General features: G+C 47.0%; 1 protein-coding gene across 4 annotated transcripts in view; it reads left to right on the top strand.

Annotated features, from left to right (window-relative positions):
• LOC121875690 (insulin gene enhancer protein ISL-2B-like) overlaps positions 1-27,987 on the top strand; it is a 317,957-nt gene that overhangs the window by 64,919 nt on the left and 225,051 nt on the right. For all 4 annotated transcript variants that reach the window (XM_042380345.1, XM_042380337.1, XM_042380329.1 and 1 more), the window contains exon 2: positions 4,723-4,796. The gene's annotated coding sequence lies outside the window, so the exon portion shown is untranslated. The remainder of the gene's footprint in view (positions 1-4,722; positions 4,797-27,987) is intronic.

The following is a 27,987-nucleotide window of genomic DNA, read 5'->3' as shown; positions in this document are numbered from 1 at the left end:
CCTTCATTCTTATATATCACCCCCCCCCCTTCTCCCTTTGACCTGGGGAGAGGGAAGCAGTGGGGTGGTAGGGATGGCAGGAGCTGACAGCCATACGGCAGGCAGGCTGAAGAGGGAGGGGGGGGGGGGGGAAGTGTAGAGTATTTGACGTTTGGGTCGGGGAAATCGTCCGTGAAGGAACTATTTGGCGAAACGGGTTTTCAAATTTCCGTACACACAAAGTAATGAAGAGTTGTGAGGAGATGCCTCATGATGGAGGGAAAGAGGAAGGAATGGGCAAGGCGGAGGGACAGGGAAGGGGGGGGTGTCTTTGGGAGCAGAAGGAGGAAGATGAAGAGGAGGGAGGAGTAATGTCATTTAGGGAGAGGGGCGATCCAGTGGGACTCTCACAATCATATGGTGATGGTGGAGGTAACGGGGCTCAGGAGGGAGCAGGTGTTGGAGGCTGTGTGGGACACGTTAGGGATCATGCGGTGGAACGCCTCAGTGCCCAAGGATGAGGGACCTGGGATTTCGTTAAAGGTGGTGGTGGGGGTGAAAGGTCTCAGGTGTGTTGGTAGACGGTGTGGAGGGGGTAGGTGTAGGGGCTGGAGGGGCTTATTGTGAGCCTATCGTTGGGGAAACGTGAGGACGACGTCAGGAAAAGGTTTAGAATTTTATCCATAGCAAGAGAGCATAGCTGGGACCTTCCGGCTTCACGGTGCGCGGCGTTACTGTGAGAGAGAGAAAAAAGAGTAGAGGGGGATGTGGACGACTAGGAGGGGCGAGAGGAGGAGGAGGAGGGAGAGGAAGGATGGCAATAAGGTTGGGAGGGAGGACATTGGATTTGATTGTGACAGCAGTGGAGGGAGGACAGGCAGAGTAGTGGAGGAGTAAGGGTCTCGCTGGAGGCAGGGGGAGGAGGCGGCTGCGCTTGGGGAGGTGAGGTGGTTACTAAGGACGCTAAAACGTATTGTTACAGTGACCACCCGGCGAGCAAGTTTCTACCTAGTGTGGCTCTTCATCCTGTCTACTACTTAATTAGTGTGGCTCTTCATCCTGTCACCTGCTTACCTAGTGTGGCTCTTCATCTTGTCTGCTGCTTACCTAGTGTGGCTCTTCAGTCATCTCTTCTAACTTGAGACAGGGCTTAGAGGAAGGGGTAGGAGTCGAGAGAGAGAGAGAAGATGGAAAATACCTGGAGAGAACACATGTTGAGGCAGGGTGTTGCTCTCCTCCCCCATCACACACACGCAGTCTGCTGAAAGATTTAAACCTTCACGGCTGTAAATTTTTGCTCATCTGTAGTTGATGAGGGCAGGAGGAGGAGGAGGAGGGAAGGCCAAGTTGTGTGTGGGAGACTACATGTTGATTTTACTAGGTAATTGACAGTGTCCAAGGAGATCAGGTTGAGAATCCTTGCTGAGATTTGTTTTTCCTCTTTGGTAACTACAGGGTGTTAATAATGCAAGCAAGGAGCACAGAATCTTGTACCATCAGCATCACCTTAACGTTGATTACCCTCTTCTTTCATCGCTTTTGTCTTCCTTCCTCTCCTCTCCTCTTCCCTGGACCATCCTCCTCATTCCCTTCCCTTCTCCAATCCTCTCCCCATAGCTCCCCATCCACTACCTCCCTGCAGCGTCAGTGCTCTCCTATTCCCCACCTATGCTCCTCACCCCAGCCTGCAACTATACTACCACCATTCCCACTCCTCGGCCCGTTCCCCCCTCCTCGGCCCGCCCCCTCCCTTCTCGACCTGCCCCCTCCTCGGCCCGTCCCCTCCTCCTTCCCTCTCCTCCCCCGTCCCCCTCTCCTCAGCCCGCCCCCTCTCCTCGGCCCGTCCCCCAACCACACGCGACAATAAAGGCCAGTGAGGGATCATGTATATTCGATTGCATCATCTCCACACCGTCGCATCCCAATTAACCAGCGTCGTCAAAGGGGCGGCGTCCAGCATCCATCGTCGGCCGCCCTCCTCCACCCCCCTTCTTGTTCCTCACAACTTGTCCTAGTAGTGGATCCTTGTTGTCCTTTTGGCTTGTTCTTAGAGGCTTTTCTTGTTAGCCTTGTAAATTGTTCTTGTTGATCCAGTGGCCTGTCCTAGATGGTCTTGTCTTTGTCGGCCTCTACTCTTTGTCCCTGTTGACTTTTCTTTGTTCATCGACACTTTTTTTTTCAGTGGTTTATTGCTGTTGTCTTTAAGGCAGTCTGAGAGTTTGTCTTTATTGACTGTTTGTCTAAGTTTTTCGTAACACCGAAAGGTTTTATGTGTTCGTCTTGTATGTGAGGTTCGTGTTAGTCAGGCGTGAACCGTGTAGCGAGATATCAGACTCGAGAGGTTCGCGGTGGTCACTCATCTACCCTGGTAGCGGATGTCATCTCTGATAATCTTGCGGTTTTACTCATGTTAATTCTTCTCGTGTTGTTTCATATCCTCTCCTTCCTGTACCGCTTTTCCTGTTTTTCAGTAGGTGTTTGTAGATTATTATAAGGTAAACAGATATAATACTGATTTAATGTTACCGTCAGATATGAAGTCATGGTGAATAGTACAATTGTTGATAGCAGTAATGAGGGTAATAACAATTGGTGTATTTCATAACGCTGATGCAGGTTGAAGGGTCATGTATCATTACAATGTTTCGCCCTGATGAACGAGGGTCTGGCCACCTGTTTTACGGTCGGCGAAAACACCCTAAGTATAATTACATTCTTTAAAGGTGGTAATGTCATCGTTAAATATAATACTTATCCTTAACTTGAAGTAATACTATTCATCATTCTTATTGTATTTAAAGGATATAGTAAGGATGATATTAAATTTAAAGGAGCATTAATTTTATTTTTGGGGGGACTAGGGATTTATAACATTACCGGGAGTGGAGTAATTACATTTAAGGGAATTTACACTCGCCTCTACCAAAAGAAACTTCATCTATCATCCTCTTACGGGCGTATATTGAACTCTTCAGGATCAGTTATCGCGGTATCAAGTTCTTTTAACGTACTAGTTATTCCATGTGTGTGGTGTTGGTGCTGATGGTCGTAGTATGAGCTGTACTTTGCCTGTGTTGTTATAATTGGTTTTTGTAGTTGGGAGTTGTTGTTCTGATTGGCTGAAAGAAGATTTTGGATTTTTTTTTTTGATTGGGGGAGGGGGGGGGAGGTACGGAGTTTATGCTAGGTTTTGTTTATCTTACTTGAGTTTGATTCTTTCTGATATTGTTACTCATTATAACTTACTATATTGACTTGACTGACTGACTAACCAACCTGGAGTGATTTTTCCACATGAGGGAGAGTTATTTAATTTAATATCCTTAGTATATTTTTTGTCCGATGAATTATATTTGTGTTTCAGTGCATATATTTTTTTTTCTCTTTAGTTCTTGTTTTTCATTTGAAGTATTTTGTGGTATTTACATTTCATCATTTCGTCCTTATTTTTTTATCTTCTCTTGCTGTTGTCTCTTTTATCTTTTAATTGTTGTTATTTTTTGTATCTACTTTTATCACTTTGTGTCTTCCTGTCAAATGTTTTCCTTTGTTTGCTTAATGTTTCCTCTCTCTCTCTCTCTCTCTCTCTCTCTCTCTCTCTCTCTCTCTCTCTCTCTCTCTCTCTCTCTCTCTCTCTCTCTCTCTCTCTCTCTCTCTCTCTCTCTCTCTCGTCCCTTTCTTCCTCCCTCTCTCTGATCCCTCACTTTCCCCTCCCTCCCCCTTTCTCTCTCTGTCCATCCTTCGTCCCTTTCCTTCCCCCCCTTCCCCCCCCTCCTGGTCTGGTCCCTCACTTCCCCTCCCTCTCGCCCGCTGTAACTTATTTTCCACATGAATTGTAGTAATTGAATTTGTATTAGGCTGCAAATTAACGGCAGAAAAGAACGTCACGCCAATTGCATTTACTCACTCGCTGGGGCCCGGCTGACACGGCTCTCTCTCTCTCTCTCTCTCTCTCTCTCTCTCTCTCTCTCAGCATTAATTTTCTTCTGCTTCTTGATAGTACTTTCCCTCTCCTTCCACCTCCTTCTTTTGCCCCATTTCTCCATCCTCTTCCTTCTCCTTCTCCCTCCCTCCACTTCCACCCCCCTCCCCCCTTCCCACCCTCCCCACCTTCCCCCCCCCTCCCCACCTTCCCCTCTCCTCCCCCTCTCCTCCCCCTCCTCTTCCCTCTCTCCTCCCCTCCTCTTCCCTCTTCTATCCTCCTCCTTCTCTTCTTCACCAACTAGGAGACCACCCATACACACTTGGTAATTTCAAACAATAATGATATATTCGTACCCGTATGTATGTGTATATATGTGCGTGTGTGTGTGTGTGTATATATGTGTTTGTGTGTCACAGGTGGTGTAGGTAATGTCAGCTTTATAATGTTAATCGCAACCTTTGGCTGAGCTGCGATGAGACTCTCTCTTCATTACTACCCAGACCTTCATCACTGTGAGAGAGAGAGAGAGAGAGAGAGAGAGAGAGAGAGAGAGAGAGAGCAAAAATTCGAATGAGATGTGGTAATTGGCTCACGCTTAATCACACAAGTTGATTGGCAATTTTCTTTAAAGTTTGATGTAATCTTGTGTGGATCGTAGTTTATTTATATATTTATATATATATATATATATATATATATATATATATATATATATATATATATATATATATACAGAGATCGTGCATAGGGGTGGCTTCATATTATAAATTAGGTTAACTAGTTCATAGATTCTAATGATGTGTGTTCTTGTGTTACAGGTAAACATCAGTCGAGACGCCAACCTACACTGAGGAAGTTGGGTGTTAATGTGTTGATAACTGTTCCTAGACAGGTAAAGTGTCCATCTTACTGTTTCATGTGATACATACATACATACATACATACATACATACATACATACATACATACTTCCATTCATACTTCCATACATACGTACATACATACATACATACATACATACATACATACATACATACATACTTCCATTCATACTTCCATACATACACACATACATACATACATACATACATACATACATCCATGCCTACATACATACATACCTACATACATACATACATGCATACAAAATACATACTTACATACATACATACATATATACATATATACATACATACATACATACATACTTCCATTCATACTTCCATACATGCATACATACATACATACATACATACATACATACATACATACATACATCCATGCCTACTGTACATACATACACACCTACATACTTCCATACATACATACATACATACCTACATATATACTGTACATACATACATACATACATACATACATACATACATACATACATCATCTGAACTCTAAGCGGGTTCAGATGTTCCACGAAGTACATCTTAAATTATCTGACAATAAGAAAATAATGAACTTGCCGTCATCTCGTGAACACATTAGTAATCATTCCCTGACCACGAGTTCGCTGTAATGTGTCCCGTTTGTTTAATGTCTCTTATTTATTACAATTAATAAATCAGCTGACTCCTTCATCTCCGGCTGCCTACCTACCTGCCTGCCTACCTGTACGTGTTGTGACGACTCGTGGTGTTATTGTGGTCATGTTATGTGGTCGTGCTGGTGTTATGTTGTAATTAAAAATAAACACTTGTTCTCCTTTCGTTTTAAAATTCAGCATTTTAAAGTTAGGGTTAGTAGATGTTCTTTGACTGTGTGTCCGGTGTGTGATGACGAAGTGGAAGAGTGAGGGGGGATAGGGAAGTGTGGTGAGTGGTGAGATGGGCAGGTGGGGAAGGTGAGATGAGCGGAGGGAGGGTGGGATAGGGAGGGAAGGAAGGAGAGGGGGAGGTGGGATAGGGAGGGAAGGAGGGAGGGAGGGGTGGCTTCCCATTTTTGTTGAGGGAACCTGTTGTTGTGAGTATAATCTTGGTGATTGTATCGGGGAAGTCATTAATATTTATTGTGTCTGTGACATTTGAGTCTTTTGTGGTGAATCTTTCTGTTGTATATGTAATGCACTCGGGCAGAGGAAACGTTAACACAAGTAATTAACTTATTGTTGATGCTTATTTACATAGTGGCCGCGGTGGTGCCACTTGGTCTGGTTAATTTCATTTGCTGATTGTCATTTGTTAAATAGATATTACCCAAAAAATCGTTAAATTAATGTTTTGATTGTTGTAGTGTTTGTGTGCGTTGTACCGTCGACGACTGTTTGTAAATTATTTTAACCTTTAGCAACTCTTAGTCTTTGGGTCAGTTGCATTATGGGGAAACGATGGTGTTGCAACGTTGAGTTTTTACAGCCTCAAACATTAATCATCTACGGCAAGAAAGATCCTTTTCAGCTCCTCTTTGTCTTCAACAACTCTGTATTTACATTTTCATCCCACATTAGTATTCTAGAACGTAACTCAGGTTTACTTAAAACTAACACATATCTGTATTTTGTAGCAAAAAAATCATATTTTTAGCTCCGCCTTTGTTGGTATCTTATTTTCTTACGAGTTTACCCTTTATAGTGGTCATGTTTGTCCTCACCTGGTGTACTGTCCTCACCTTAATGACGAGGGAGGCGTGGGGGGAGGAGGGGGGGGGCAGGGAGGTGATGAATGTAGACCCACCGTAGCTCTTCTTGTCAGTGTTCAGTCTTTCCTGCCTCACGACCCCCAATTCCTTCTGTCCTTAGTGAGGTGTTAATTTTACAAGTCTACTAATGTTGACAAGAAACTGCTGTTACTCTCCTACCTGTGTTAGAACTGAGTCACTCTTGCCTAGTAGGAAACACACACACACACACACACACACACACACACAGAACCAACATCCTGCTCCCTCATATTTATTATTCCCAGTTGCTGGCGACAATGGAACTTCCTTAATTGCACACGTCTTCCCTTCCTCATATAACCTGCAGCTTCTCAAGTGTAGGGACACACAAACACCATTAACATTCATAAATTAATAGTCTCGTCTTCTGGAAGGTACAAGATGTGTGTGTGTGTGTGTGTGTGTGTGTGTGTGTGTGTGTGTGTGTGTGTGTGTGTCGTACTTTATAAACAATATGTAAAACAAAATATGACATGTAAACAAAAAAAATCGATATTCGACTAATAATAAATACTTGTGTATGAACCCTCCACTTTTCTATACTACTGAGAAGGCACCCAAGCCAACCCAACCCAAGCCAACCCAAAGTAACGTCTCCTTTCCCTGTCTTTACTCTTCCATATACTCTGCTGTTCTCCTCTTAAGTCTACCCTTCACTCTCCTCCCTTACATTTCTACCTTACCCCTACCCCTAGCGCCATCTGCAGGTCACTGGGTATACTAGTGGTGTCATCATGTAAGGGAACTGCTTTTTAACTTGGGCAGCAGCGATCGACCCTCGTCCACCAATGGGCTTCACTTTTCACGTTCTTTTTTCCTGCACTCCTCCTCCTCCTCTCCCTTTCCATTATTTCCCATATTTTCCCTTTCTCTGGTTTTACTTCTCCTTCTCCACGTCTCTTCCTATTCTATCCCTTCTTTTACCCTTTCTCCGTTCTTCCCTTCCCCTCCTCCTCTTACCCATCCCTTCCTCCAATATCCCCCCTCTTCCTCCTTTTCCTCCTCCAATATCTCCTCCTTCCCCCTTTCTCCAATTTCTCGTCTTCCCCCTCCTCCACCTACTCTCTTTTTTCCTCCTCCTCCCCCTCGTTCCTCCTCCCTCGTTCCTCCCTCCCCCTCGTTCCTCCTCCTCCTCCCCCTCCTTCCTCCTCATCCACCCCATTCTTCCTTCGCCTTCTCCTCCTCACCTTTAGGACTCAAGAGAAACCATTGGTACGAGGGACACACTGACCTACAACATCCCCGTGCAGTAGGTTGAGACTGACCCACACCCAACCAGTGAAGGAGGGGGGGGTGGGGGTCCTTCCTCCTCCTCCTCCTTCCTCCTCCTCTCCTCCTCTCCTCCTCTCCTCCCCCATCCTCCTCTCCTCCTTCCTCCAACTGACCAACTCCTCCTCTTCCTCTCGTGTTCCTCTTTTATCTCTTCCTCTTGTTTCTTTCCCCCCTCTCTTCCTCCTCTCTCCTCTTCCCTCTCTTCTTCTTGCTACTCTCCCTTCTCCCCCTGCTCCCTTCCCCTGACTTCCTCCTGTTCCTCTTTTCTCCTCTTCTCTTTCTCCTGCTTCTCATGCACCCTCTCCCTCCTCCTCTCCCCACTCCTCCTCCTGTTCCCCTTCTCCATCCTCCTCTCCCCTCCCCTCACCACTACCCTTTGGATACTGGGCATGTTCATTAAGACATCACACGACGGGGCTCTCTACCTACTCATCATACCCACGGGCAGGAAAGCTTGTCTCTCTCTCCCCCTGGCCAGCTGGGAGAGCGTGTTGGGGAGATAGACGGGGAGGCCAATCATTGGTCCCTCTCTCTCCCTCCCTCCTCCCTCCCTCCCCCTCCTCCTCCTCCCTCCCTCCCTCCCTCCTCCCTCCCCCTCCCCCAAGAAAGAAATATACGAGTATAACCTTTTCTCGTTTTTATTCCCGCTTATGAGAATTCCATTAGAGTGATGGATAGTTTAATTTCGGCTATTCCACCGCATGGTAAAAAAAGTGCCACATTGAAAAGGTTGATACCCGCATGACACATTAACTTAATTGTTGCCCGACTTTGGCTGCACCGATTTTTTTTTTTTCAGGGCCCGTGTGTCGTTCCATCGAGTAGTGGTTGTCGTTGTTGTGTAGAAGGAAGGTGGGGGAGGATGTTGTGGTGGTTGTCGTTTTTTCGAGTGTCGGGATGTTGGTTGATTGTTCAGAGTTGATGGTGATTGTTAAGAATAGTAGTTGCTGTTGATAAAGAGTTGTTGGTATTTTGATGTGGTCGTTGTTTGAGTAGTTATTGTGGTTGTCGTCGTTTGATGCTTATTGTTGTTGTTCGTGGAGGATTGTGGTTTGTAACAGTGGTCGTTGAGATAGTCATTAATAGTAAGGTTTTGTTGACTCTATCGTTATTGTCGTCGATAAACTTTGTCGTTTCTTATCGGTGTACATCGTCGTTGTTATTAAGGTTGAATTATTTGTTAATAGTAAGAGTTGTCGTTGAAGTTATAAGGATTTGAATACTTGTTATTGTAGTTGTTCTTGATCTTGAGAAAAATGCCATTGATGTTGATCTTAATATAATAATTGCCATTGATGTAGAGTTTTATCTTGATATAGTTGTCATAAATGATCATCTTAGTCACAGAAGATATATAAACAAAATTGTCGTTTCAGGTACTATCGATAATGACACCATTTTTTAGCCTAGTTGTCGTTAACGATAAGGTCCGTGGTTGCTATTTTTCCTCGCTGATTTTGATGAGAATTGTCGTTTTTATTAATAAAGTCTGATTCTATTTTTTCCCCCCAGTCTTTTCTTATCTGAGTTATCGTATAATATTACCGGGAGGGAAATTAAAAGCTGGTTGAATTAATATTAGGAATGTATTCTTTACGTTGTGTTTTTAAACGTGTTTTTTTTTCTCTTGTTGACTTGAAATTGTGTTTGAGTGACCTGTCAAGCAGAACCCCATCCTGGAGTGTTATAGATGTGGTGAATTATTGTTGATATTATTGTTATTATTATTATTATTATCACAACATAAATCCTGTACTGCATTATAAAAATCCCATCAAGGTGAAGAAAAAAAACACAATAACACAAAAACCAAAATGAAATACTCTTAAGAAATGAGAGAGAGATCAAATGAAGGTTCTGAAGTAGTACAGAGTATGAGCAGCCCGAGATCAACAGCTGCTATGTAATAATGTCGTCATCACTCTTGATTAAGATTTATTAGACATATTATCAGTATAGTGGACAGGTGTGTGGGTCATAAAGTAGAGCCGATCACTTGGGGGCCGGGCCACAGAGGTCAGAGGTTGTAGAGAGAGAGAGAGACAGAGAGTAATAATAAAAATGATTAAATTTGACATGCCTTAAAAGCAGGTTATATTAATGAGGGAATCCCATGTCCCCAGCGAGATATTACGAATGTTATTTAAGCCGTTAATTAGAGTCTACAGAGTATTTTAAACACACACACACACACACACACACACACAAACACACGCGAGAAGTTATAATAAAAATAGATTTGACGTATGATGATAAATCGCCTGGATCACATCACAAACGCAATATTAAAAGAGACAAAAAAATATCAAATCAAATCCGCGACAGATCGAAACCGTAGAACCAGATCGTCGATTGCTTTTTCTCCCCCTCTCCGTTTTCCCCGCCGAGGACGTAATCAGGTAAGTAAAATGATTCATCGCCAATCAGAGAGGACATTCAGAGTCTAATACGAGTCTAATAAGAGCCTCTAGTCTGTAATTTATGAGGGAGGGGCAGGGCAGGTCTGGGACGGGTTGGGGTGGAACGGGACGGGCTGGGGTGGGACGGGCAGGGTTGGGGTGGGACGGGCAAGTCTGGGATGGGCTAGGGTGAGCTGAACTGGGGCAGACGTGGACGGGTGCTGAGCATGGACGGGCTTGCTAGGGCCCGCTGGAACGGGGATGGGATGGTGCATGATGGGCTGGAACGGGAGAGGCTGGAACGGAACAGTCTGGGCTAGAATTGGCTGGAGTGGAACGGGGTTAGGCAGGAACCCTAGCATGACCGGAACGGGCTGGAACGTGACGTACAGGCTTGGTGGAAAAAACATAGGAAGACGTGGGCGTTGTTCTGTGTACATGTTGGTGTGTGTGTACATAACCTGCACCTGACCGTGTGTACAGGCAAGCAGGTCGAATGGTAAATAGTGGGCTTTGTGTACGTATTGCCGAGTTCGTGACACTTACATGTATAACACACACAGAGGCATGTGAGGGTGGCCTTAGCGAGCCCCTCCCCTTCTGTACACACACAGGACAAGGAGTACCGTGGTGGCTGCAAGCATGACCTCGATCCTCGCCGCACGATTACAGTCAGGTCCTCCCCCACCAGCACGACTCCAGGCCACAGCACGACCCTGGCCCACACAGCACGACCCCTGGCCCACACAGCCCATCCCCAACCCACCACAGCACGACCCCTGGCTCATAGCACGACCCTGGCCCACACAGCACGACCTGGCCCACACAGCACGACCCTGGCCCACACAGCACCACCCTGGCCCACACAGCACCACTCCCTGGCCCACAGCACCACCCCCTGGCCCACACAGCACGACTCCTGGCCCACACAGCACGATTCTGGTTCACACAGCACGATCTCTGGTCTGGCCAGCATGACCCTGGCCCACACAGCACGACCCTGGCCCACCACAGCACCACACTCCTGGCCCACACAGCACACTCCTGGCCCACACAGCACCACTGGCCCACAGCACCACTCCCTGGCTCCACACAGCACCACTCCCCTGGCTCCACACAGCACACCACACCTGTACAGCATGACTCTGGCCCATAAAACATGACTCCAGATATCACATATGATCCCAGTCCCTAAAGAACGACACAGGCCTACAACACGGCATCATCACCACGACCCTTGGTGTCTATAGGACTACACCAGCTATTCCAAGCCTGTCTTCGACAGCACGACCCTCATGCCCCCGCCTACCCACAGTATGATCCTGGCTCCCCACACGACTCCGCCCCCCTCAAGCGCGACGTCGGGTGTGTTTGTACTAACCACACGCACGTACACAAACGCACGCACGCCTGCACACTCGCACGGACACACTTGCGCGCGCATGATTATACAAACACTTTTTCTCTTTTCTATTATTTCCTCTTCCTTCCTTCCATCCTTGCGTTATCCTAGCTTTTCTCTTCATCTTACCTCCCTTTCTCTCGCTATATTCTATTTTCCCGCTCTCTCTTCTCACCTCACCTTTCTCTGCCTACCCCCCCTCCTTCACTCAGAGGGACAGAACAAGTAACTTTGTGTGGTGAAGGAACCGCCGGCTGGCTTTGTAAGTCCCCAGATTTGCAATTTAAATTGTTTGGACATTTACTTCTGATTTCGCGGATTTGCAAATAAGTGCCAGGTGGCATTTTAGAAATTACCCCCAATTGACTCAAAGTTAACGAAGAAAATGACTTGATTATAGAGAGGGACTCTGAGGAATGATGAGCAGGCAAACTAAGATGTGATTTCTGGAGGGGAAGGAAGGGAGGAGGGGAGGGAGGGGGCAATCACGGCCTTCTGTCCTGGGGAGAGCCCCTTCTCTCCCTCCCCCTCGTACTCCTCCCTCCCTCTCCTACTCTTCCTCCCTCCCTCTTTGTCTTCCTTCTACTCCTCTATCCTTTTCCTCTTCCTTGTACTCCTCCCTCCCTCCTCCTCATCTGTCTTGTTAAGGGAGAAGGAGGTGGAAGAGTCTTTGACGGGTGGTTACTGTGGCAGAAGAGGGTGAGGGGATGAAAGGGGGGGGGGGTTAGGGATAGGGTTGTAGGGATGTGTGAGGGAAGGATATGTGAAGGAGGGATAGAGAAAGATAGGGAAGGGGGTGATGGAGCGCGATGGGGAATAAGGAGGGGTCTGTTTTTGAGGAAGGGGAAGTCTACGGCAATGTCTGTGAAGGGAAGAGGGAGGAGTTTGTGGCGAGGTGTGAGGGAGAAGTTTGTGGCGAGGTGTGAGGGAGAAGTTTGTGGCTAGGTGTGAGGGAGGAGTTTGTGGCTAGGTGTGAGGGAGGAGTTTGTATAGAGGTGTGAGGGAGGAGTTTGTGGTGAGGTGTGAGGAGAAGTTTGTATTAGGTGTGTGAGGGGAGGAGTTTTGTAAGGAGGTGTGAGGGAGAAGTTTGTAGAGTGTGTGGAGGGAGAAGTTTAGTGTCGAGGTGTGAGGGAGGAGTTTGTGGCGAGGTGTGAGGGAGAAGCTTGTGGCTAGGTGTGAGGGGAGGAGGCTTGTGGCGAGGTGTGAGGAGAAGTTTGTGGCGAGGTGTGAGGGAGAAGTTTGTGGCGAGGTGTGAGGGAGAAGTTTGTGGCGAGGTGTGAGGGAGAAGTTTGTGGCGAGGTGTGAGGGAGAAGTTTGTGGCGAGGTGTGAGGGAGAAGTTTGTGGCGAGGTGTGAGGGAGAAGTTTGTGGCGAGGTGTGAGGGAGAAGTTTGTGGCGAGGTGTGAGGGAGGAGTTTGTGGCGAGGTGTGAGGAAGTTTGTGGCGAGAGGTGTGAGGGAAGAATTTGTGGCGAGGTTGTATGGGAGGAGTTTGTGCAGAGGTGTGAGGGAGAAGTTTGTATGAGGTGTGAGGGAGAAGTTTGTGGCGAGGTGTGAGGGAGAATTTGTGGCGGAGGAGGGAGAAGTTTGTGTCGAGGGGAGGGGAGGAGTCGGCGAGATGAGGGAGAAGCTTGTGGCGAGGTGTGAGGAGAAGTTTGTGTCGAGGTGTGAGGGAGAAGTTTGTGGCGAGGTGTAGAGGGAGGAGTTTGTATGTGTGAGGGAGGAGTTTGTGGCGAGGTGTGAGGGAGAAGTTTGTGGCGAGGTGTGAGGGAGTGAGGGAGAAGTTTGTGGCGAGGTGTGAGGTAGGAGTTTGTGGCGAGGTGTGAGGGAGAAGAAATGTCTGGTAGTGTAGGAGAGAAGAGGAGGAATGGCTTAAGAAGGTAAAGAGAAGGAGAGCGAAAGGGCGAATCCATAAGATGTATCTGGGAGGAGAAGAAGAAGGGAACTGATTGCTGTTAGTGTGAGCGCAAGGAGACCCCCAAGTCACAAAGATACACGTACGTTCAAAATTTCTCCTAAATTCGGGATGTGAGAACGTATCTTAGGACACCGAACTACTTCACCAAAATGATGTCAAATTTGCACTGAGACTCTAGTGAATACGGAGTTTGATAAGAAGTTTGACCAATGAGAGAGAGAGAGATTAGATAAAGTGTTCTTACAGGAGAATGGGGTTACATTCTCAATAGTCTCTCTCAATTATCTGAGCGATTTGTTGTTGTTGTTCTCTGGTGCAAAGATTAACTCCCGCCTCTGTAAGTCACTCAGTTCCCCCTACCCCCAAAAAAAATCGAAATATATTTGAATAACTTAATGAACGAAAAGGTTATATGAAAAAATGCAGAAGGAAAGCTAAAAGAGACGAAAAGTGCTCAAGACTTAAGAGTGAAAACTGACTTGAAGACAACGAAGAAAGGGAAGGCTCTGTCATCATCAACTTGGGTCAGGTCATCACTGCGGAAGTTATACAGTCGTACGCAACTTTTATAAATTGTACAAAAATAAATATATATACATACAGATTTATATTCAGGTTTGATAAAGACTCGGAAATACAATATAACACGGCCTCTGTATTGTGTTATTGTTGTGGAATAAATAAATTTACATCGTTACAGTTTAAACACTGTTTCTGTACTTTGAAATCGTGATAAAATCTTGTAACTTTTATTTTGAACGGTATTTAAATATAGTCGAGGGTCTTCTGCATTCATAATAAGAAGAGAAATTAAACTAATCGCAGCTCTAGCTTTGTAATTGCCATGAAAGAAAAACTTAACACTGTCCCTGTAATCTGTAATCGTCAGGACACAAACTTGAACTTGGTCTGTAGTCGTTATGAAATACAAGTAAACTCAGTCTGTAGTCGTGATAAAAGACAAACTTGAACTTAGTCTGTAATCGTCATTAAGTATAAGCCGTGACACAGTTGCTGTACTCTGTAATTGTCAAAAAATGTTGACTGCCGACGCTGCCTTGAGATTGCAGCAGAAGATCAGGGAGTAGGAGTGGGAGAGAGCCCCCCCTCCCCCCCCCCCACCCACGCCAGCTCAGCGGTGTGGTGGTCGGGTCCCTGGACAAACATCCGGCTAACAATTGACAAACAACCATCGGACAATCACCAAACGACTCTGACAACCTCAAATTGTCCTAGACGTCAACGGTGCGCTGGCGGAGGTAACCGGTTCGTTAACTTTGCATTTTCCTCGACGAAATTTTGACTTAAATCAATGCACGAAGGGGCAGACCACAGTGGCTGGGTGGTGGTAGTGACAGATGGTGGTAGTGGTGAGGACAGATGGTGGTAGTAACAGGTAGAGGTGTTGGTGACAGATGGTGGTGTTGGTGACAGATGGTGGTGTTGGTGACAGATGGTGGTGGTGACAGGTAGTTGTGTTGATGACACATGATGGTGACAGCTGTTGATGATGGTGACAGATGATGGTGATGGTGACAGCTGGTGGTGATGGTGATAGATGGTAATGATGGTGACAGATGGTTGTGATGGTGAGAGATGGTGGCAGATGTTGTCGTAAGAGTGGTGGTGTTGGGGAACTGGAACTAGAAGGGTTGTGGTGGTGATAGTGATATGGATATGTTAGTAGTGGTGGTGGACGGTGATTAGGAACTTAGGTGTTGGAGTGGTGATAGTGTTGAGCTCGTTGGTAGGGGAGGATAGAGGATTGATGGTGATAGGAAGTCGAGAATTGTTGTCTTGGTGAAAGTGAAGAAGAAGAAGAAGAAGAAGAAGAAGAAGAAGAAGAAGAAGAAGAAGAAGAAGAAGAAGAAGAAGAAGAAGAAGAAGAAGAAGAAGAAGAAGAAGAAGAAGAAGAAGAAAGAGAAAGGAAAGAAGGCGTCTGACAGCTAGAGGAAGAGCTATGTAAATAGAAAGGTTGGGTTGAGAGAGAAGATAGGACGGGGAAGTCAAGAGTAAAGGTGAAGAACGGAACTAATTTTGAATATTATTGAAGACTCAATATGCTTTTTTTCAATGCAGAGATAAACTTATGTGTTACATTTGTCGTCGATATGAGAATATAATCCTTTGGTGTGTGTGTGTGTGTGTATGTGTGTGTGTGTGTGTGTGTGTGTGTGTGTGTGTGTGTGTGTGTGTGTGTGTGTGTGTGATTGTGTGTGCCCTAAAGGCCTCATTAACTGCGATATAATTGGGTTCATAGGGGACGAAATGTAGGGGGTTGGGGAGGGTTATGTTGGGGGGGGGGAGGGAGCGGGTTGTGCCATACATTGAAATTCTTCAGAAATCCTCCAAAACTCTAACTCAAAATCGTGATGAAGCGCACGTTTCTTTGTCGGTCTTCAAATTCCCACGCAATCAACGAATCTCTCCCACCCTCCATCCCTCAGCTAGTCTCTCTCTCTCTCTCTCTCTCTCTCTCTCTCACTGCCATCCTTTCTTTCACTCACACACTCGATATTATTTACTTGGAAGATAATTTATAACAGCATTATATCTAAGAATCAAATCAGTCTCAAGTTGGCATCTCAGACCAACATACACACAGCACTTAGTACCAATGTTTACTTGCCTCTGTCCCGCCAACATGCCGAATCGAGTCCTTGAAAGTCAGGTCAGCATCGCGAGTTCGTGGGTTCGGGTCCGGATGGCATATACGCTCCAGGGGTAATGGGTTCGATTCCCCACATGGCAATATGAACTCCAGAGACCTAGTGGGTGCTTTATTCTTCTTGTCTGATATATGAACCACAGGGTGAATGGGGTTCGTGGTCTTGAATAGCATATGGAACGTGATATAGGAAGGTTCATTATGACCGTACGTGGCACATTTGAACCCCAATGGATAAATGGTTCGTGTTATTTCCTGGGATATGAACCTTAATGCCTCTAGGATCCGCGTCACTCTTAGTTACTTGAATACGTTCGTCTGTCCTATTCTCCATAGTGATACCAGAGGGCCAGTTTAGGACACCCCTCTGCCGCCACCAGCACACTGTTAGTTACGTGTGTGTGTGTGTGTGTGTGTGTGTGTGTGTGTGTGTGTGTGTTGTACCTTTATAATGTTCGGATGTTCCTTCCTTCCAAAGTCCTTATTTCCTCTTCTTCTTCCTCTTACATCATCACATCTCCTCTCTCTCTCTCTCTCTCTCTCTCTCTCTCTCTCTCTCTCTCTCTCTCTCTCTCTCTCTCTCTCTCTCTCTCTCTCTCTTCCCATCTCCCTCACCCCTAATGCGGGGCAGTCGAGGTATCCGCCTAACGAACCGGCGGCCAATTTCGACCTTGGGAGAGCGAGGGAAAAATGATTGTGACTCGGTCTATTTTCAGGTTGATTTATGGGTTGGTGGTCGTGTGTGGTAACTGTGTCTTGTTAGCCACAGTTGACGGCGCCTGGCTGGAGTGGCAGTGACAGCCCCGTTGTAACACATTACTGTGACAAGTCGCGTGTCTCAACTGCCACCGACAAAGTGATTTCACCTCGTTAACAACAAGGACTTTTAAGTGACGTTGATGGTCCTGATTTTATGTCTCGTGTCGGGGACTAAAGTGACGTTGATGATCCCGATTTTATGTCTCGTGTCGGGGACGTTGATGATCCCGATTTCATGTCTCGTATCGGGGACTAAAGTGGCGTTGATAATCCCGATTTTGTGTCTCGTGTCGAGGACGTTGATGATCCCGATTTTGCCTGTCTCGTGTCGGGGACTAAAAGTGACGTTGATGGTCCTGATTTTATGTCTCGTGTCGGGGACTAAAGTGACGTTGATGATCCCGATTTTATGTCTCGTGTCGGGGACGTTGATGATCCCGATTTCATGTCTCGTATCGGGGACTAAAGTGGCGTTGATAATCCCGATTTTGTGTCTCGTTTATCATCCAAAAGAACGATATAGTAGTGTCTACTCTCTCCTTCCTTTCCTTTCCCGTCTCTCCTCCTTTCCCTTTCTTGTCTCTCATCCCTTCCTCTCATCACCCTTCCGTTTCTCTCTTCTTCTGTCTGATGGTTAGGTTTATATACGTTTCCGTGCCCTAAATGCTCAACCAAGAGAGCTAAGACCTTTCTATTTAGCATGAACATCCCTCTTAAATACGCTAAGAGGTCATATACGGGTACGAAGGCTATTGTCTTATTAAACCACACATCTTTATGACCTCTTTGATTCTTCGGCGCCCCCTATTGACCTCCATAGGGGTGAGGTCACTCTTGTTCCGTGTGCTAATGATTGTTATGAGTGTTAGTTGAATTAGTATTGTTTGTTGTAGCTGGCGGGTTAAGGGAGATCTTCAGGGTGGGTAGAAGTGTCTTGTTGTGATGATTTTGTACAATGAAGGTTCGTTACAGTAATTGGTTTATGTAACTGGGGTCACCTGGGAACTTTGTCGAGTGGGGGGGGGGTATAAATGATAATAAGTGTGTGTGTGTGATTTTTCATAGTCGATAATGCTTTCACGCTGACACAATTTCCTGTACTGTACCTCCACCAATACCTAACAACCACACACCTGCTAAACAACCGTCACCAACCAATCACCAATCAATCACTGCCTGTCCACATGCTCCTCCTCCTGCTCCTCCTCCTCCTCCCACTCCTCCTCGTCCGCCTTCACTAGTTCCCTTGCTTCCTTCCCTCAGATACACCACACAACCTTGACCTCTGCTGCAGGAAGACACTGTTACACAACACCACATATACTCTGAGGAATTAAATAACTTTCTAAACTGTCGCGCTGGAACGGAATTCTTGTATCACAGGCTAGTAATACTTTGAGGCCATGTGTTATTAATTCAGTTTCTGTTTTATGGGAATTTCAGTAGTATTTGTTTATTATAAGTAGTGGTATTAAAGTTGTTTTTGTATGTAGTGTAAATAAGGAAGGTGGGGTGTTTAAGAGAGAGAGAGAGAGAGAGAGAGAGAGAGAGAGAGAGAGAGAGAGAGAGAGAGAGAGAGAGAGTTGTTCTTCCTACTTCCCGTCTCTGCTTTACAATGTTAATACAGCTGACCCGCCGGAAGGGATAATTCTGTCTGTAAACAAAATTACCACGTCCTAGATTATTGGTACGTAAAAATTATCTCATCTCATGCTCTGTCGGTAAATGATAATTCTTGCCATGATCTGTCGGTAAAACCTGATCTGTCGGTAAATGATAATTCTCTTAATTCTGACTTACGGATGAATAATAATTTTCCTGTCGGGTGCTCAAGGATCTTTTCTTTTTTCCTCCTTTTTTTCCTCATTTATTGGCGCCTCTCTCTCTCTCTCTCTCTCTCTCTCTCTCTCTCTCTCTCTCTCTCTCTCCAATTATCGCGAGTATAAGTTTCCGATATTTACACCGATGTCTTATTCAATCCTTCATTTTCCCATTCCTTCTTCTGTCATTTATATCTCGTCATTATCCATTCATCATCGTCCTCTTTACGTCTCTACTCCCTCCTCATAACTTTCCCCTCCCCCCCCTCCATTCTTTGATGTTTCCCCATTTATTCCCCCATTAAGTTTCCTTAGACTTTCTTTGTGATTATTAAGTCCTTTTATGGGTCTTTTTTTGTCTTCCCCATTATGGTCCTCATAACTCGCCTTTGTCCCCATTAATTTCGGTTTCTCTCCATTAATTTTTTTTCTAATAGTTCCCTCGTTCCCCATTCATGTCTAAATTCCCTCTACCCCATTACAAGTTTCCAAACATCACCCATGACTTCGCTACCTCCTACCTATTCCTCATGTCCCCATTGGAAGTCTCAAAAATTACATCCTCCCTTATCCGTCCCCTATCTCCCACCCATTCCCCCCTCCCCCACTAATGGGTCCTCCCTGACTCCTGGTGGTCGTGTATACTCCACTTTAATGGCACAAGAGACCATTAATGAAGACCCTGCCTATGAGGTCATGTTATCACAATGACTCGCTCCTTCTTCCCTTCACGAACTTCTTCTCTTCCCGTCTACGTTCCTTCCTATTCCATATTCTCTTTCCTCTGTAATGTTCTTTCATTCTACATTCGTATTTTTTTTTCTTTCCTGATTTACATACTTCTTTCACACCCGTCCTCCCACACCCGCCTTCCCACACCCACCCTCCCACACTCGCCCTCCCACACCCGCCCTCCCACCTTCCTCCCACCGCCCTCCACCGCCTCCCACATCCTTCCTTCCTAAGGCTGCATTTAGTCAGCCCAACGCCACCCCTTCCTGACCCGACTAATGAATGTTTACCGCACGTGAGGCATAACTCCCCAAGAACAGCTTAACCCAACCAGTAGGAAGCTCTCGTTCTTGTCTCCATCTTTATCTTACTTCTCCTGATACCTTGAGATTATTATTTTTTTCGGCTTCTTTTACCTTCGTATAACACCAGGAGTATATATATATATTATAGACACGTATTTCATTTAACTTCCCTTCATTCCCTCTCCTCCCCTCCCATCCCTCCCCTCCACGACTACTGCTTATGAACCTTCAAGTCTCTTTTTAAGTTTGGAGATTGTTGCAGTGTAATTTGATATAATGAAGGGGGCTTTCTCTTCTAAAAATAAAACCCCAATACTTGTTTCTTTCGGTGGCATTATTAGCGAAACAGAAATTAAAGTATTTAAATGCACGCCAAGCAGAGAGGAGGAGGAAGAAAGGGGTGGGTGATGGAGAGAGGAAAGAAAGGTGATGGTGTGGGAGGAAGGGAGGGAAGAAGAGGTTGGTGATGGAGGGAGGGGAGGAAGGGGGGGTGATGGAGGAGGGAAGAAGGTGATGATGGTGTGGGAGGAGGGAGGGAAGAAGAGAAGTTGGAGTGATGGAGGGAGGAGGGAAGAAATTGGGTGATGGAGAGAGGGAAGAAGGTGATGGTGTGGGAGGGGAGGAGGAAGAAGAGGGGTGGAGTGATGGAGGGAGGGAGGGAAGAAGAAGAGGGGAGTGAGTGATGGGAGGAGAGGGAAGAAGGTGATGGTGCAGGAGGAGGGAGGAGGGAAGAAGGGGGAGTGGGTGATGGAGGGAGAGGAAGAAGGTGATGGTGTAGGAGGGAGGAGGGAGGGAGGGAGGGAAGAAGAGGGGGTGGTGATGGAGGGAGGGAAGAAGGGGTGGTGATGGAGGAGAGAGGAAGAGGTGATGGTGTGAGAGGAGGGAGGGAGGAAGAGGTGGGTGATGGAGGGAGAGGAAGAAAGGTGATGGTGTAGGAGGGAGGGGAGGGAAGAGAGGGTGTGGGTGATGGAGGGAGAGAGAAGAAGGTGATGGTGTGGAAGGAGGAGGAGGAGGGGGTGAGGAAAAGGGGGGGTGGTGATGGAGGGAGAGGAAGAAGGTGATGGTGTGGGAGGGGGGAGGAGGAGGGAAGGAAGAAAAAGGGTTTTGGATGAGGAGGAAGAAAGAAGAAGAGGGGAGGAGGGAGGAGGGGGCAAGTAAGAAGAAAAGGAGGGGGGGATATGAGGGTGTGGAGATAGAAGGGGTATGAGGGAAAGTAGGGGAGAAGGAGGGGGAGGAGGAGGGGGGGGCAGGGTGAGTCTGGTTGGTAATGTAATGTAATTATTTTACTCTAATTGAACGAGGGAATGAAGCCATTGCCGTAATTACTCTTGAGAAAAGCTAATGAACGAAGAAATAATGAAATTTTGGGCCAACTCAAAGCACTGGAGTAAACGCATCTCATTTTGTACCACGACGAACGTTTTGTTGTGGTTAGTGGCGATGGTTTAATGGTGAGGTGGATTAGTGGTGAGGTGGATTAGTGGTGAGGTGGATTAGTGGTGAGGTGGATTAGTGGTGAGGTGGATTAGTGGTGAGGTGGATTAGTGGTGAGGTGGAATAGTGGTGAAATTGGATTAGTGGTGAGGTGGAATAGTGGTGAGGTGGATTAGTGGTGAGGTGGGTAAGTGGTAGTGGTTTAATGATGAGGTGGATTAGTGGTGAGGTGGGTTAGTGGTGAGGTGGGTTAGTGGTGAGGTGGGTTAGTGGTGAGGTGGGTTAGTGGTGAGGTGGGTTAATTGGTGGGAATTGGTTTAGTGGTGAGGGTGGATTAGTGGTGAGGTGGGTTAGTGGTGAGAAATTTGAATAATTGGTGAGGTGGATTAGCGGTGGTGAGGGTGGGTTAGTGGTGAGGTGGAATAGTGGTGACTAGGATTAGTACTTGTAAGCCGTGTTGGTCATCTCTCTCTCTCTCTCTCTCTCTCTCTCTCTCTCTCTCTCTCTCTCTCTCTCTCTCTCTCTCTCTCTCATTAACTTGTTTACATTAGTTTACGGGATACAAACTTTGTCTCCTTACTCTCCTCACCTCCCTTGCCCTCTTCTCCTCCCCACCTCCCCTCCTTTGCCACCCCTCCCTACCCCTTCTCCCACCTTCACTACCTCCCCTCCTCATGCCCTCATGCCCACCCCCAATTCATTTCCTCCTCCCACACTCTACTCCTCTTCCGCACCTCCCCTACCTCCTCCCCTTCCCCTTCTTATCCCTTCCCCTCCTCTCCCCCCAAAACGCAAATTAACTCCATGACCTCATTTTAACATGTTTATTATCCATGTTTAATATATTTCTCCTCCCACAAAAAATTATTGAATTGAGTTGTATGACTGAAATAGATTATGAATGATTGAAATTATAATCTAGAAAATTGTACGAAAAGGAAAATGAATGAATGGATAAAACTGACAACTAGAAATCACAAAAGGGAAACGAAATAATGTATAATGAATAAAACAATAAACTAGAAATCATAAGAGAAAAATGAATGAATGAGTGTATGAATAAATGAGTGTATGAATGAATGAGTATGAATGAATGAGTATGAATGAATGTATAAATGAATGAGTATGAATGAATGAGTATGAATGAATGATTGTATGAATGAATGAGTATATGAATGAATGAGTATGAATGAACTAGAAACCACACAGGGGAACTAACTAGAGAACAAAGTAGTCTCAGGTCGTCGTATATAATGAACTAGGAGAACTCGTTAACATTATTGGAGGAGTGGCCACGAGAAATTCCCCTCTCTGTATTTTACATTTATCATGAAATACTCTCCACAAAAGTCACACATTTACACTACCTCACCACCAGACACACTGTACCGGCCATTAGACACACTGTACCGGCCATTAGACACACTTTACCGGCCATTAGACACAGTACCGGCCATTAGACACACTGTACTGGCCATTAGATACTACTTTACCGGTCATTAGACACAATGTACCGGCCATTAGATACACTGTACCGGCCATTAAACACACTGTACCGGTCATTAGACACAGTATCTGACCATTAGATACTCTGTACCATTAGACACTTTGCCGGTCATTAGACACATACCGCCATTAGATACACTGTACCGGCCATTAGATACACATTAGACACAGTGCCACCATTACACTGTGGACACCTTACTTGCATTAGATACACTGTACCGACCATTGAACACACTGTACCCCGTTAGACACACTGTATTAGAACACTGTACCAGCCGTTAGACCACTGTACCGACCGTTAGACACACTGTACTGGCCATTAGACATACTACTGGCCATTAGACACACTGTACCGACCATTGAACACTGTACCGGCCATTAGACACAGCCGTGACACACTGTACCGGCCATTAGACACATTACCGGCCATTAGACGCACTTTACCGGCCATTAGGCACTTTACCGACCATTAGACACAGTACCGGCCGTGACACGTACCGGCCATCACATTGCTGGCCATTGCACTGTACCGGTCACCCGGCTACACCGGCGCACACGTGTCGCCGTACCGGCCATTAGACATTGAACACAGTACCGGCCATTAGATACACTGTACCGACCATTAGATACACTGTACCGGTCATTAGACACAGTGTTAGGTGCGCCACTTTGAGACCATTAGACACTGTACGTTAGACACACTGGCCACACTGTACCGGCCGTTAGACACACTGTACTGGCCATTAGATACACTGTACCGGCCGTTAGACACTGTACCGGCCATTGAAACACAATGTGCCGGCCATTAGACACAATGTACCGTACCGTTAGACACACTGTGCCGGCCGTTAGACACACTGTACTGACCATTAGACACACTGTACCGGCCATTAGACACAATGTGCCGATAGACACTGTGTACCGGCCATTGAACAACCATTAGACACAATACTGACACACTGTACCGTTAGACACAATGTAATTAGACACACTACCCGTTAGACACCTGTACTGGCCATTAGACACACTGTACCGGCCATTAGACACAATGTACCGGCCATTAGATACACTGTACCGGCCATTAGACACACTGTACCGGCCATTAGACACACTTTACCGGCCATTAGACACTGTAACGGCCATTAGACACACTGTACCGGCCGTTAGACACGCTGTAACGCTTCCCGACACACTGTAATAGCCACAACACACACACACACACACGAGAGAGAGAGAGAGAGAGAGAGAGAGAGAGAGAGAGAGAGAGAGTGAGTCGTAAGACCAGAGATCAAACCAATCGCCTCTTTTATCTCAGCCACGCCGTTTTCTTAATCCTAACTGCCCCGAACATCTTGGGTGGATAATTATAAGAATAACTGTATCTTAAAAGCATCTGAGTAAAGAGAGTAAGTAAAAGTGAGAGATGATCGCGAGCATAGGATGGCATACGGGCTGGCGCAATTAGCCCTTCCTTTGTTCACGGCGCGAGTGGCGGGAAAGCCCAGAATGGAAGCTGAATACCAAATCAGGCGCCGTTGAATGAGGGGTAAATAAGCTGTGAATTCTGCCCCCCGGTGGTGAAAAGAGGGGAAAATTGGGAGAGAATGCAAGAATGATGCTCAGGAATGAGGGGTTAGAAAGAGAAGGAGAAAGAAGAGGAATTGGGGTAATGGCGGATGAGACAATAGGGGAGAGGACGTGCCGGGAATGTGTTGTGTGTGGGGGCGGCGGGTTGAGTCTTGTCCAGGCAACACCCTCTCTCTCTCTCTCTCTCTCTCTCTCTCTCTCTCTCTCTCTCTCTCTCTCTCCAGTTCAAAGACTCTTAACACCCCTTTGTGCTCTAATTTGGAAGGTTGCTCAGGTATATCCTACAATGGACGTATCCTAAGAGATCGTTCACTCCATCGGTAACAACTTCTTCCCACAACTTATTAAAAACTACCATTACTTTATCGGGCCAGCCACCTCACTCGATCACAGACGACCAATGATAATTTTCTTTTTCCCTCCAAGTGATCAGAAGTTTACTGTTTGGTCTCATGTGTTCCAGATGTCGAGGAACCTTGAACGAATACTAGTTTCAGCAGGTAAACCAGTTATTATGGTTCGATATATTAGATTGGCTCAAATGTACACTAATGACTTAAGAGTTTGTTTAGGTTAGATTGCATTTGTCTGAGGTAAAAGGTGAAGGCAAGGACAAGTTAGGTTCAGTATTGGTTAAAGCTAAGGAAGATTAGGTTAAGGTTCGGTTTTGATTAGGCTTTAGGAAGAAGAAGTTAAGGCTATCTTAGGTAAAGGTTACGTTAAGGTTAACTTGGGGAATGTTAGTTTAAGTGATATGGAAAAGTCATTGGCTCAGACACTCCTGAGCAAAATGTTATATAGAGAGTTCGTACCATGGAAGGTGACCCCCCCCCCCCCACAGGGTCAGGTTGGGAGTCACACCATCACCATCACCATCACCACCACACAGCCAGATCAGCGCTACGTAACAAGGGCGTCACTGTGGAAGTGTGGTAATTGACTAAGTGTGGCACACAGCTGTTGGACTTTACTGCCCAACATTCTGTGTTCAGTTCAGTGAAAGTGAACCTTTTTTCTTTGAAACACTGGCCCTCAAACTCTGCCTCTGATGAATGCGGGAAATTCGATTTTATGATGCATTATATTCGCGGGAATAAATCCTTCTTATTGACACGGCAACTTTTTGGTAAAGATGGTTTTTTTTAAATGTTTCCCTTGATTTTTGTTTTCGTTTGAGGGACTATTTATTTGAAACACTGTTTAAAAAGTATTTGTGTTTTGAAGCGTTTTTTATTATATTTGTTTTTAATTAGTTTTTGCAACACCTATTTTCTTGAAAAATTGTGGTTGTCACAAAGACCTGTGTTTTTTACTAAACAAATCTTTATTTGAAAGACTAACTTTAAATTCTTTTGGTTTTTTATTTATTTATTTTTCGTATCACTCCCTTTTAACGTCATGATGTTTTTTGTCTTGGTGTGGCTGCCTCAGAGAGTGGCCCCCTCCACTCCTCCCATGCCCCGCCTCCCCCCTGTCCCGCCGCCCCCCTACCCCGCCGCCCCCCTACCCCGCCGCCCCCCTACCCCGCCCCCTTGAGCCTGGTGGGGGAGTCAAAGGCCATGATCAGGAGGCACAAGAGCGCTAACGACGGCCCCAGAGTCGCTTCATCAGCGTCCGCCCGAGGGACCTGCCAGGTGACGGCCTCCCTCCCTCCCTCCATGTTTCTCTTCCACACTCCTTCACTCACTCACTTCCTCACCGCTATCCTCGCTTCCTCACTCCATGTTACTCACTCACTTTCTTACAGACACACTCACTCCCTCACTGTCGTCACTCCCTCACTGTCCTCACTCCTCACTGTCCTCTCACTCACTGTCCCTCCCCCCTCACTGTCCCCTCCTCACTGTCCTGTCACTCCCTCACTGTCCTGTCCTGTCCTCCCTCACTGTCACTCTCACTTCTCACTCCTCCCCTCACTGTCCTCCTGTCCTCCCTGTCCTCTCCTTCACTTCACTGTCCCTGTTCTCACTCTCTCCTGTTCTCACTCCCCTCCTGTCCTCTCACTCCCCTCACTGTCACTCTCACTCCCTCACTGTCACTCTCACTCTCCCTCACTGTCACTCACTCCCTCCTGTCACCTCACTCCCCTCACTGTCCTCTCACTCCCTCACTGTCCCCTCCTCCCCTCCTGTCACTCTCCTCCCTCCTGTCCACTCTCCTGTCCTCCTCCCTCCTGTCACTCTCACTCCCTCTCACTTCTGTCCTCTTTCACTCCCTCACTGTCACTGTGTCTACTATCTTTCCCTCCTTCCTTCTCATTAACTACCCTCACCTTTGTATCTACCTCCCTCACTCCCTCCCCTCCTCCCCTCCCTCACTCCCCTACCTCCTACCTCCCCTCACTCCCCTCCCCTCACACCTCCTTCTCCCCCACTACCTTACCTCCCCTCCCTCCCCTACCTCCCCTCCTCCCCCTCCCTCACCTCTTCCCACCTCCCACTCCCCCTCCTCCCCTCCTCCCCCACCTCCCTCCTCACCTCCCCTCCCACTCCTCCTCCCTCCCTCTCCACTCTCCCACCTCCCTCCCACCTCCCTCCCCCTCCTCCCCTCCTCCTCCCCCCCCTCCTCCTCCCCTCCCCACCTCCCTCCCCTCCCCCCCCTCCCTCCTCCCCCACCTCCCCACCTCCCTCCTCACCTCCCACCTCCCTCCTCCCCTACCTCCCACCTCCCTCACTCTCCCACCTCCCCTCCCCTCCCTCCCCCTACCCTCCCCTCCCACTCCTCCCCACCTCCCTCCTCCCCCCTCCCACCTCCCCTCACTCCCCACCTCCCTCCTCTCCCTACTCCCCTCCCCTCCCTCCTCCCCTCCCTCCTCTCCCCCCTCCCCTCCTCCCCCACCTCCCCTCCCCCCTCCTCCTCACCTCCCCCTCACTCTCCCCACCTCCCCTCCTCCCTCACCTCCCCCACCTCCCCTCCTCCCTCCTCCCTACCTCCCTCCCTCCCCCTCCCCACCTCCTCCTCCCCTCCTCCCCTCCCTCTCCTCCACTCCCCTACCTCCCCTCCTCCCCACCTCCCCTCCCTCCCTCCCCTCCCCTCCCTCCTCCCTCCTCCTCCCCTCCCCTACTCCCTACCTCCTCCCTTCACCTCCCCCCCTCCCCCTCCCCTACCCTCCCTCACCTCCTACCTCCTCCACCTCCCACCTCCCTCACTGCTTCTCTTTGCAGGTTATATCTCTATCAATCTATTTAATCTATCTATCTGTCTAGCTCTCTCTCTCTCTCTCTCTCTCTCTCTCTCTCTCTCTCTCTCTCCATTGAGTGTTCCTTCCCTCTCATCTTATCCCTCGCTTTCTCCCCTATTCTCCTTTATTAATTAACTTGCCACCATCTCCCCGTTCTTCTCCTTGTATTTTCCCCACATACGCGCCTCCGTCCCTTCTCTTCCTCCTTCTCATTCTTCTCTCTCTCTCTCTCTCCTTCTCTCTCTTCCCTTCTTCCACCCTTCTTCCCTCTCTTCTAATTCCGCTTGACGTTTGTTTCTAACAGCTAATTTCTTCGTTAGTGGATTGTTTCTTTATAGCGAGGAACCGTTTGTGTGTGTGTGTGTGTGTGTGTGTGTGTGTGTGTGTGTGTGTGTGTGTGTGTGTGTGTGTGTGTGTGTGTGTGAAAACAATTTAT

Source organism: Homarus americanus, unplaced genomic scaffold (assembly GCF_018991925.1).
Source record: "Homarus americanus isolate GMGI-L3 unplaced genomic scaffold, GMGI_Hamer_2.0 scaffold55524, whole genome shotgun sequence".
Lineage (NCBI taxonomy): Eukaryota > Metazoa > Arthropoda > Malacostraca > Decapoda > Nephropidae > Homarus > Homarus americanus.
The sequence above is the reverse complement of the archived record's forward strand: the minus strand, read 5'-3'. Positions and strand labels throughout refer to the sequence as shown.